The sequence below is a fragment of the Mytilus californianus genome, unplaced genomic scaffold (genome assembly GCF_021869535.1).
Source record: "Mytilus californianus isolate M0D057914Y unplaced genomic scaffold, xbMytCali1.0.p SCAF_7, whole genome shotgun sequence".
NCBI classification, from domain to species: domain Eukaryota; kingdom Metazoa; phylum Mollusca; class Bivalvia; order Mytilida; family Mytilidae; genus Mytilus; species Mytilus californianus.
The window spans coordinates 87,879,754-87,892,183 of record NW_026262723.1 but is presented as its reverse complement, the minus strand read 5'-3'; the positions used below and the strand labels follow the sequence as shown (position 1 = coordinate 87,892,183).

The 12,430-nt window shown below is 29.5% G+C and overlaps 1 long non-coding RNA gene across 5 annotated transcripts in view; it reads left to right on the top strand.

The window, feature by feature from the left end:
- LOC127707468 (uncharacterized) overlaps positions 1–12,430 on the top strand; it is a 73,359-nt gene that overhangs the window by 28,927 nt on the left and 32,002 nt on the right. For 4 of the 5 annotated variants that reach the window (XR_007984931.1, XR_007984932.1, XR_007984930.1 and 1 more), the window contains 2 exons: positions 471–624; positions 3,376–3,444. This is a non-coding gene — a long non-coding RNA (uncharacterized LOC127707468). The remainder of the gene's footprint in view (positions 1–470; positions 625–3,375; positions 3,445–12,430) is intronic. The other variant, XR_007984934.1, reaches the window with a different exon arrangement.

Here is a 12,430-nt window from a genome sequence, read left to right as displayed (position 1 = left end):
AATTTTTACTTTACCAAATGTTTGATGAAAATACCACAAAATTTCATATCAATTGCTTTGAGGCAGCAAGACAATTGTCACATATTACTTCCTCAGTCCAGCTGGTTGATTGATTGTTAGTGTTGAATGCCACTTTCAGCACTATTGGCTGTATCATGGCGGTCAGTTTTTATTGGTGGAGGAAACCTGAGAGAACCACGATCTTGGGTAGGAAAACCTCAGAGTTGACAGGCTAGTTATACAGTAGATGAAATACATAGACCACTCAGCCAACCAAGGCCCCTAGTCAAGTTGAACATGCCTTGATAAAGAACGATACAGATTTCTTTTATATATTTTACTTTGAACTGAAAGTATTTGATATAATCTAAGTAGAAAAGTGTAAATCTATGAAGACATCTTTTGTTTAGAACAAGTAAGCTAACATCTAAGGAGTTTTATCCTCAGTTCTTTCTTTATTTCTTTTGAAGGATTAGTTGAAGACTTGGTAGTTTGGTCTGCACACCTGTATAAAAACGGATTATGTCTAAAAAAAAGAGTAATCAGAAGCAAGGAAGATATAAAGATAGCTACAGGATCTTCTAAAAACATCAGAAACTTGCAGTATTATACCAATTAAACATGGTAGGCCTCTTCTGTAGTTATAATGTCAACTAGGCGTAACCTTAGAAACCAAAATCACCAATTGCTTACCTCACCAAATATCTGAAATGAATTTAAGAGAAACTAACACCAAAGAAAGCCAAAAATTAAGTGTCAAAGTTATTTGACAATGACCCGGATGTAAGAAGAATCGAGAAATCAATATTAAGTCACCTATGAAAACTTGATTTTCTGAAAGCACTATCTATATAGAACATTTTCTATTTTTGAAATTTCGGAACTATTTTGTTTTCATATAAAAAATAGCTGAATGAGCTAACATCACGTGTCTTTGTATTCCTGAACTATGAGATCTGCAGTTTACAATATCGAGATCTACAGGGTACCCTAGGGAAATCTTAGTAAATAAAGGACCATAGAATGATTTACAATAATATTTGTCCAGTTTACATCATTTAGGACTGTTTTTATTGAATACCCAGTGATTCTTTCATGGGTTAGTACATTTTGTTAAACTTCCACAGTTTTTGGTGTAAACGGTTGGAATTTTAAAATATACTTGTATGTAAAATAACTTGTATATATAAAGACTCTACTACAAGGGAGGTGACATTTGGCTGGAAAATGCTAACATTGAAATAAAGATAATGATTGAAATTCTTAGGTAAAATTGAAAACAGATACAGTATCTGGAAAGGATTAGAACAATGATTAGTAGTGCCTAACACCTGGTTGTTAATCATCACCATTCATACTATAGAGGGTAGATAATTGTGTAATGAATTGTCAACAATGAATGTACATTGCACTCCACCTCTACATATTACATTCTTCTACATTCCTTTACATGTGTTGGCCTCATGCATTTTTCTTATGGGTTTTTCCATGGCCTTCTTATACCATTAAACAGAATCATACTTGTGTGGTACTATATTTGTGTTGTAGTATAAAAGGTGTAGTAAATTTAATTACCAACTTGAAAAAAAAACATCATTTTTAGCTCACTTGGCCAAGTGAGCTTTTCTCATCACTTGGTGTCTGTTGTCGTGGTCTGTTAACTTTTTAAAAATCTTTTCTGAAACTGCTGGGCAAAATTTAATCAAAATTTGCTACAATCATCATTTGGGTTTCTAGTTTGGAAAATGTGTCCAATGACCCTGTCTGCCAACCAACATGGCTGACATGGCTAAAAATAGAACATAGGGGTAACATGCAAATTATGTCTTAATCTTCAAAACCACAATAGATAGAGAAAAACAAGATCTACAAATAGGTCAAAATGATGAAAATCATCAGTTGACTCTTTTTTTGAGTTATTACTCTTTAAGGACAATTTTTACCAATTTGTAGTGTTTTTAAAGGATATATACAAGAGATATAATTTTTTCTGATGAATAGGAATATGACCAACATGGTCCTTTTTTTCTTTCAACTGTTAATACAAAAATAAAGAGATGTGGTATGTTAAGGCTATCAACAACAAAAAATGGAAAACTTTCAAAAGAGGTTTATTTTCGCTAATTTCGTGATTGAGATAAAATCGTCAAAATGTCCTTTCACATAGATTTGATCATAAGGAAGTTCAGATTCAGGAACAACTATTACACGAAAATTAAACCGCTGAAAAAGCTAGGCCTTTGAAATCATGAAATTGAAACTCCATGAACATAAACCACTACAGTAATATCAAATCATCAAATATTTTGCTATGGAATTTGTTTTTAGAATAATGCTTCCTGTTACTGCTAATAATATTAAAAAATTAGTATTGTAAAAGATACTTTTTTCATTTTGATGTAAGATGATTTTATTTCCTTCTAAGACAACAGATTTCCACAGTCAAAGTAAAAATAGGTCAGTTTATAGATTAAAATAGAAGAAATGAAATAATGATGATTTGAATCATATTATCTATTTATTAAGGTTAGATTTAAGTATATTAAATTAACTCAATTGATCATCTTTCATATTGCAATAATCTGATTTGTTATAAGAATATTTATCTCAACAAATATAAATAAATGAAATAAAAACAGCTTCATCTCTCCCCACCCCCATACTGACCTAATTAGATTAAAGAGAATTGGCATGGTTTCTTGAGAAATAAAAAATATAATTGGAATTGTAGATAATGATGCTGAGAAGTAAAGAGAATAGAATAGAATATCCTCTACATAAATATCCACTCATAAAAATGAAAAAAGGTTGATTAGCCTGTATCCTGGTTAGTATTGTTTTGGAATCTAACCTTTATGTTATTACAGGAATGTCGATTACCAGAATCTGGTAACACCAAGATATAAATAGGATTCCTACACAACATTCTCTGTGTAACAGATCAAACAGGCAATTGTTATCATTCATGTCAATGAGATTAACAGTCTTTTATTATATATTAAGGCATGTAAATTTTTTATCAGTAAATAAGAATGCTTACAATAGATGTAAATATATTGATCAGTTAGAGTTGTCTGCCACGGCTTATAAACGGTTATAAACGGCCTACGGCTAATATCAGGTGGATAAATGTTTGGAATACCTACACATCAAGATAGATATATACATTCCAGGTCATCTGTTGTACCTGGATCACCTAACGACAGGTGAAAAATGACAGGTAAGCTAAGCTTAAATGTTATATAGTTTTGTAATCAAATTTTATGTATTTGAAAAAAAGTTTATATTACTTTTTAAATATTTATTTTATACCTATGCTTTATTGTCCAAAAATATGTCAAATATTTGTATGGCAATATTTGTTTTATTTTCTAGGTCTAGATATATCTACATTTAGAGTTCTGGAGTTCTGTATGGAAGGTCATCACCTGTACAGATATATAGGTAGATATATTTCATTGATGACTTTGTAAAGAATTTTATCAGAAAACAGTTCATTTACTTTTAAAATTTGCAACTAGGCATGTTTTATAAAAGTTAAAATTAGGTATAAAAAATTTATGTAGGTGTGCTAAAAGTAGGTCAGGAATAGGCTAGTTTGTCATTAATTTTTTCTCCTTGAGGTAACTTAACAGTAATTGTAGAAGGAAATAGAGAAAACATATGTCAACATATACAAGTATCCAGAACATGTCAACATATATAAGTATCCAGAACATGTCAACATATATAAGTATCCAGAACATGTCAACATATATAAGTATCCAGAACATGTCAACATATATAAGTATCCAGAACATGTCAACATATATAAGTATCCAGAACATGTCAACATATATAAGTATCCAGAACATGTCAACAATTGGTAGCTTTCAGAATTGATATATAAGATTCATAAGGATTAGAAATGGTAAGAACTGTTAAATATTAAGACAGTATCTTCAGAGTTAAGTGCTTATTTAGGGGTTAACTTTCATCGATAATGCTTAAAGCTAAAATTTAGACATCCAATGTTGCATAAATTGGGGAGAAATGAAAACAAAGAACAGCCAAAGTCGTTTAAGGTGACCTTTGCATAGTGCAGTCTGAGCTTTTGTTTTTGTTATAACCTTTTGTTTTTCAATAATATAAAGTTAATTGATTGAAGTTTACTAAAATTTCTCCTGCTAGAGAATGTAAATCCCTTTTGATTGATAAACTAAAAGTGCTTTTGACTTGTCTTGAAACTAGTCCAGAAGTACAAGAAATTAATATATGCTTATTTGAGAAAAAAAGTTGTATGCAGACAAACGTTTGTTAGAAGTCATTAACATCAAACATTAACCCAGTTTCATATGAATTTAAAACTAGTACACCCTGTAGGATATATTTAGTACTGATTGCTCTTTCCTACAAGACGTCTACTTAGCAATGGAGAAAGCTAAGAGATAACTAATTACATTTAATGCAATTAAATAAGTTGTAAATGTTTATAGTAATGGTAGTACTATCTATTATTCAATATCTTGCTATCTGATCTGTGTGTGGTATCGATCTAGTGCACCATGCATATTTGTGTATTGATGTTTGAAGTAGCAGTTATCTTTTATTTAATGTGGAGCTACATTGATATTTATTAATAGGTAGAATAAGCTGTATAATAAATCCTCTTATGTCTGCTTAAGTCAGTAAAAACAGTTGTAAAAGGTTAATTGTTCATTGAGTATTGTAAAATGTCTTCCTTGGGAACTGTAATCTATATAGTAATCAAAATTCCTTATTTGATCATTCAGCAAAATTGTATGTTGGTAAATAGTGCTTATCATGCAAGGTTCTGTACAAGTACATTCTGATATGGTATGCTTATTTCCACAATTCTGTTAGAAGTGCTACTGATATCTTTGTATTGTAGAATACAATAAAACAAACATTCAAATCACTGCTTTTGTTTGTGACATAAACAATTAGTTTCCATTTTTTTTAAGTTCTGATTTGTGAAATTATGAAAGGATGGATACCTTTTTACAGAAGTATTGATTCATCAGTTTATTTGTCTAATTTTCAAATGTTTTAATGAAAAAAATGTTTTCTTTTGAATACTAGTAGTTTTTATCTTTACAGTTTAAAGGAAATAACTGTAAATTGAATACATTTTATTTGTACTTGTCACAAAACAGGATATAAACACTTTGTAGGCCTAATGGTTTTACTTGTTTGTAAGCTTTGTACAAATAAATTTTACGAAAGACAATGTATGTTTATTTCATTGCCAAAATACAGTTCTTTTTTCTTCTCTAAGCAAAAATCTTCTTATAGTATTTTTCAATGATATTTTATGAGGGGAATAGGCTGGAAACAACTTGACAACCCCTTACTTACAAAATATGTTAATAAAAGTTAAATTGAGCCCCTAAATATTTGTTAATATAGGATAAGTCATATAGCCTTAAAAGATATAAATTTTTGTAGCATTTACCTGGTACATGTACTCAAAAGTATCATTTTAAAATGTTAATTGTTACAAAAGTATAGTTGAGGCCAATTAAAATGTATAGTTGTGTTTCCTGCCTCCCTACCTACCCTAAATTTTCATGCTTACCGTAACACATTATATGGATATTTTTTTGTTAAGCAACATACCAGGCAGACATTATTTTTATTGAGAACCATTTAAGTCCAAAACATATCCCTCTATAGTCTATGTAAAATATTTAAATCAATAAAATTATTTTATGTACCTACCATATTTATTATACCCCACGCAACGAGTTGCGGAGGGTATAATGTTTTTGACCAGTCCGTCCGTCCGTCCTGTTTCTTGTCATCGCAACTCCTCTCAAACCACACAACAGAATTTCACGAAACCTTTTTAGATAAAAAGGACATATTATGTAGTTGTGCATATCGACAGGAAATTACGATTCAATTTTTTTCTAGGAGTTACACCCCTTTGAACTTATTTGCTTTAAGGTACTACTTCAACAGTTTGTCATCTCAACTCCTCCGAAACCACACAACAGAATTTCATGAAACTTTGTAGATAATAAGAACATACTACGTAGATGTGCATATCAACAGGAAATTACGATTCTTTTTTTTTTCTAGGAATTACGCCCCTTTGAACTTATTTGCTTCAATGTACTTCTGCAACAGTTTGTAATCTCCACACAACAGAATTTCATGAAATTTTGTAGATAAGAAGGACATACTATGTAGATGTGCATATTGACAGGAAATTATTATTCAATATTTTTTCTTATACAATTTTTTTTTGTTACACTTATTTAATTTCTCCAATGACAATGTTGGGACGTGGGGTATGTGAGCGTGCTCACTAAGGTTCTTTAATTTTTTTCTGGCAAGAGGCTGGAATCAAGTATATTTTTTTTTGCCTGATTTAAAGAATGCTTTTGCTTTTTGCCTTCATTCCCTGTGTTATCTTTACTTAACACTCTTTAAAGTTGCCTTTCAGAGAAGATTTCATTCAACTTTGACACCTTCAATGTATGTTTGTACTATCTAATGTCTAAAAAAAACTTTCTGCCTATTCATAGTTTTTAGTTACACCAAAACAAATGAATGTATATACTTGCGAGTATTTTTATGCATTCTTAACCTATAGAAGACTGATGAAACACTCAAAAATATTTGGTGTATGGTACCAGAATCTTAATAGCCAAATAGCTGATTCTATTTGTATTCGTAGACAGTGGGTGTTCATTATATTTTCATTAGAAGGCGTAGATTTATCAAGAATAAACCTTTCAGTTCTTTTTTCAGGCAAAATGACTTTTTATTTCACTTAATTAGACCGAGAATCTTAGTTGTCAATGTCCTTGGCCTTCTTTATTTTAGAGGATACTGGTACTAGAGTTTTATAGTGTACTACCTGCTTTGATTTTTTGTGCTTTAATAAAATGCCTACTCTGTATAGTTTTTATTATTGTTTTTTTCCCATTGGAACTGAAAAATTTGTCTCATAAAAGAAGGTAAAATAATTTAAGTCCCAAAAAATATTTTGTCTAATCTTTAACGTAGTATTTCCCTAAATCTCATCTTAGCCTGGCTGTAATTTTTGTTAGAGGGTAGCTTTCAACTTATTTCAAATAATTTTGTCATGGCTTCCTGTTTAACCTGACTTTTTTATAACCTTTTTCCTAGACATCACCTAGCTTATATCCGTGTAAGTGGTCTTTACTGATATTGTAATGTTTTTTTGTCATTAGGCAAATTTGCTGTTGGTACCATATCATTGATATATACATGTAGTCTCTGTAAAATTTTATTCACAACTTTATTGGATTTTTTTTAGGCCTTTACTTTGTATAAACACATGTCTATTGTTGAAGATGGTATTCTGACCTCTACGTAACAGAAAAATCACAGAATTTATATGTAGTGGCCTAAAGCGGTTATAAAATTATCTATACCATCCCATTAAGACAATCTAAACGGAGAAATACTTTCCATATATATAAACTTATAAATCTATTTTCATGCTGTTTATATGACTTATCTTCTAAGTCTCAAATGGTGTCAGAGTAATGACTGTGCAAAGACTAGGAATGATAGCTATTATAAAATGGTTCTCAACCTACAAGAATATTTCATCGTTGTAGGGAAGTTATATATAAACAGAATATTATTTTAATGAAATAGATGTTATATAATATTTAAGCTATGATATATCAGCTATGGGAAGAGTGTTCTCTTGTTTTGTGACATTTATTTAGTCAATTATAAGGGGCTTTGAAAACTAATGGATATTTAATGTTATTGATAAAGTTATATAAATGGTTTATGTATTTCAGTAATTTTATAATAAAAATTGATGTGGAATGGACAAAAAGTACAAAATTGTTCCCTTGTTCAAGTGATAAAATCTTTGAAATTGCAGTAGACGATTTTAATTCTGCTGTAGAATTGTCACTTATTATATTCATGTTGAAATTTGCCTAACAATGAATGTTAAGATTGATTTGGACCATGGTGATTATTGAAGAAAGCCTTGATTTACGTATAAGGAATGGGCCTTTTCAGGTCATTGATTGAATTTTTAAACAATAATGGGCATTGATTTCTCACTTTTTGAGATTTGTGCATAAGGCCCGTTGTCACTATCAAAGTTTTTGATGAATTTTTTCATGATGTCAACCGTCTTAGCAGGATTAGAATCTCATCCTAAAATTTTCATGAAACTTGGATGTACTCGGACAGGAATAATCCTATCACAATGCAGTTTTTCTTTGACCAAGTTTTTTATGGAAATGACAACCGATGACTCGGACCAAGTTAACCTGGCTTTTATCTTGACATTGGTTTAAAATTATTGATTGTTGGAATATTTTGAGTTAGTGATGGACTTGAATTGGATTTGGCAATATGGAGTTACTGACTGCCACAAAAAAGATTGCATTTTGAATGGGCAAAGATATACTATAGAGAAAGTTTACCAGTGGATACCTATTGATTCTTTGGCTTATATCATGGTTAGAAATGGACATAGACTTCTCGTCTCACTTATCATCTGACTGAATTATTGGACACTTTTTTAACGCCTACCTTGTCACGATATATTCATAGGTAAAGTTATGTTGAAACATCTGTTACTAATAGACATTTATTCATGTACAATGATTGAAAACAATAATCGGTGAATGTATGTAATAATGATGGCTTATTCTTATTGATTTTTGTGTCAAAAAAAAAAGGGATGTGTACATGTTTGAAAAAAGTTCACGCCTATTACAATAAAGTACATAAGAATGTAACAACAAGAATGTAACGATAACATTTGAATGGATGAAAGTTTATCCTACAGGGAATTATGATAAGGTCGTTGACTTAAGTTAACTTTTGGTTTCTCAAAGGTAGAAAAATGTGAGGTATGGCCAGGTAAAATTATATTTACTTTAGGAATCTAGAGATCAATTTGAATCATTAATTCTCATGCAAGAATTTAAATCTAAAGGGAAATATATGAACATTGTATTTGTATAAAAAATATTATTACGAACTCCTTTGATATAATATCTAATTGAATAAAATTAGCTAAATTTGATATCGATTTTTTGTGTCAATAATGTTGATTCTTTAAATTATTGCAAACAAATCTTTATGAGCAAGTATTTACAAAATATTTTAACTTTGAGAAGCTCTCAGGTTAGTGGAATTTTAGATGATGTGAAATTAAATTTAATGAGGCTGCATTATATAAATTTTTAAAATTCACAGACCTTTAGTATGAAATGTAAGTATTAAATTTTAAAACTTAATTTAAACATTCTAGAATTTGTTTTCTCTATCTAGTTATTTATATAAATTTTGAGTACATACTTGAGCACAAATGTAGTAGTTGGCAACTAATGTATTGTAGTCTGCTAGATGATTTGATTTATTTCATGTTGGAAGTTTAATATAAAACATACTCTGATTATATAATTACGGTTAATTAGCAGGTGAGAAATACATGTACCTGCTGATTTCTTTGTACTTCAGAGTCAGCAGTGTACTTATAACACTAAAGTTTATAAGCAGAAAGATGTATGTTCACAAATAATATCAAACTGTTTCTCAGATAAAATAATGCTAGAAATAAATCAAGACATCAGTCAAAGATCCATTTATTTGAACTTCCCCCTCCGTTTATTAACCACAGACTATATGGAAATGAATATTCAGTATTAATCCTAATGTTAGACTTTATATCCCTACCCACCTCACCTTCACCACTTTTCTGTTTTTTTGGGGCATAAAAAAATTGGAACTTCAAATTTTCCCTTTTATCAAATAGATGTTTAGTCTCTAGTTTACACATTTCTTTTCCTGACATGCTGTATTTTAATAAAATTCTGTTTTTCTGTGACTATTTTTAAAATGCCCTGTTGTTAGAAAATTGTACCTTTCTTTTAGCTTATATTATTAGGAAAAATATGACAGTTATTGACACAGAATAGATATCTTTTGCTCATTAAAACATTCAATTTCTATGGCAGTTTTATAATATTACTTTCAGTTCTATATAACCATGTGTTCCCTGAAGTAATGTTACAATAAATCATCTGTCTTTTTTTCAGCTCAAATGATTTTTTTATACTCACTAAAGTTTATTGTGACATATTATGAAAATATATTGGTTTGCAGTGGTACATGAAATATGAAGAAGTAGTCCTATATAAATATAATGTTGCTAATGAATCATTACATTTAAATATATTATATTTTAATAAACTTGTTCTGGATATGCATGAGATATTTGCCACTGTACAGTCAATAAATCTTATTTTACCATATTAGCTTTTTTTTGTAAAAGGATCAGTATCTGAATTAGTAAACATACACTATCAAAAAAGGGATCTATATTATATCTATATCATAATTAGATATATGTTTGGAATATTTTTCCTCTTTAAACTAAGTTTTAAAAACAAGGGAGATAACAATAAATATTTTAACCTGTAGATATTTAGGTTAATTTGTGTTGGCGGATTGGTGTCTTATTGTCATATTAAAAAAAACCAGATATTCCAAAAAATGTTAATTATGAGTTATAACAAATAATGATTGCAAAAAAGGTTTATTGAATGGGATTAAAATAAAATTGCCTTAAAAAGGCCACATATGATGCACTTTAGAAGAGATTTTGCAAGAGTTTTAACTTGCAGATAGAATGTCGTATTATTTTCTAAACCTACAGTGTGCTTCATTTGTTAAGTCCCCAGGGATGAACAAATAGAAGAGTATTTTTTTGTTTCAGGTTGAAATTTTACTAAGGTCATGGACAGATATGTCATTTGCATTAGACCTTACAATAAACAAAAACAAAAAATATGAAAATAATGTATTCTTGCTTTAATCTATATGGAATAAATCAAACCTTTTAAAAAAAATATCAATGAAAAAAATTTTGACCTAGTTTTCCCAGACTTCTTAATGCAAGCTGTTTCATAAAGAATTTATACCATAAACTTGTACTTTTATATTTATATACAAAACTGAATGAATTATTGTGAAATTATCGAGAAAGTGGATCAGTAACTATTGTTGCATATAAAAGCTTATCAAAATTCACATCATATCACAGAAAAGACAGAAAAGAGTTTGTGGAATTTGGTCCGTGTTTTAGTATAGCCCTTTAACTTTCAGACAGTATAAATCATGAAGGTGTTGTTGTACACATAAACATCTAAAAAGTAGTCATATGGTTATAATCCTAAAGATTAAACTGTAATAGACTGGTAGGTTTTACCCAATTGTTACCACCCCCTCTCTGGCAGGGATCCAGAACAATGATGAAGTTACACTTGGAACCAGTCCATATTGTTCATTCTGTATTGTTATACTCTACCCATCAGTATTATGCAATAATTAATTGTCTGGTATGAATATTTTAACAATTTCCATGGATATATAGGATAAAACACAGGAATGCAATGCATGCTTTATTGGTATGCCATTGTCTAATAATAGATAGATTAAGTGTAAAACAATAAATACTACTAGACTGTTATACTAGCAGGTATTTATGATGAGACATTTTAAAAGACATTTGAAGGGCACTTTGTACAATGTTTTCACTTTTTATTAACACGTTTCAAATCCTTCACCAAATCCTCTAAATTTTAAGGAATTGTATCAGAACTTACCAGTTTAATGGTTTTTGTTTGTTTTCTCACTCAAGATATGAAAAATATCAATTGAAATTGTTGTTTTTTGTCTAAAAGATATTTTTGGGATTATATTTTTATCTAGTAGTCAGTTGGACTTTTGACATGACAGCGTTGTCATTTAAAGTCTTATTAATATTTGGCTTCTGGTCACAAAGATTCTAATTTTCTATGTATTTATACACCCCTGGCTTTTAAATATTTGGCTTTGAACATTCTAGATAAAGGTTATTAAATCCTTAAAAGGGCTTCGGAAGCAGGAAATTTAAAAAGGGTTATTTTCTTCTAAAGGGGAATAAAGAAAGGTTGTTATTTATATGTGACTGTCAATCAAATTTTATAAAGATGATCTTTTTTGTTATCAAAACTTGAAATATTTAATTGTCTTTTATACCAATTTAAAAACTCTAAAAAATGAAATAAAAAATTACAGATACAATTACTGATTATCCTGTGATTATCATTTAAACCTATTACATTTTTTCTACAAAACGTAATTTTTTTTTATTAAATGCTCATATGATTCAAACATGTATCTTAAAGCAAATTGTTTTTTGCCCACATTGCTTTAAATGACAATCATTAAAAGTCTCCTACAACAAAGATAATTATTGTTGTTAAATTTTCCATGTAACAAACTCTACTCGAATGTTTCCACTAAGAAAATCAATGCTCCATATTTGTTGATGTGGGAGGTATAAAAAATGACTGCCATTATCAAGATATGTTATAAGTACAGTTGTAATGGCTACATAAAATATTGAATAAATGCTATTTACAAAAAT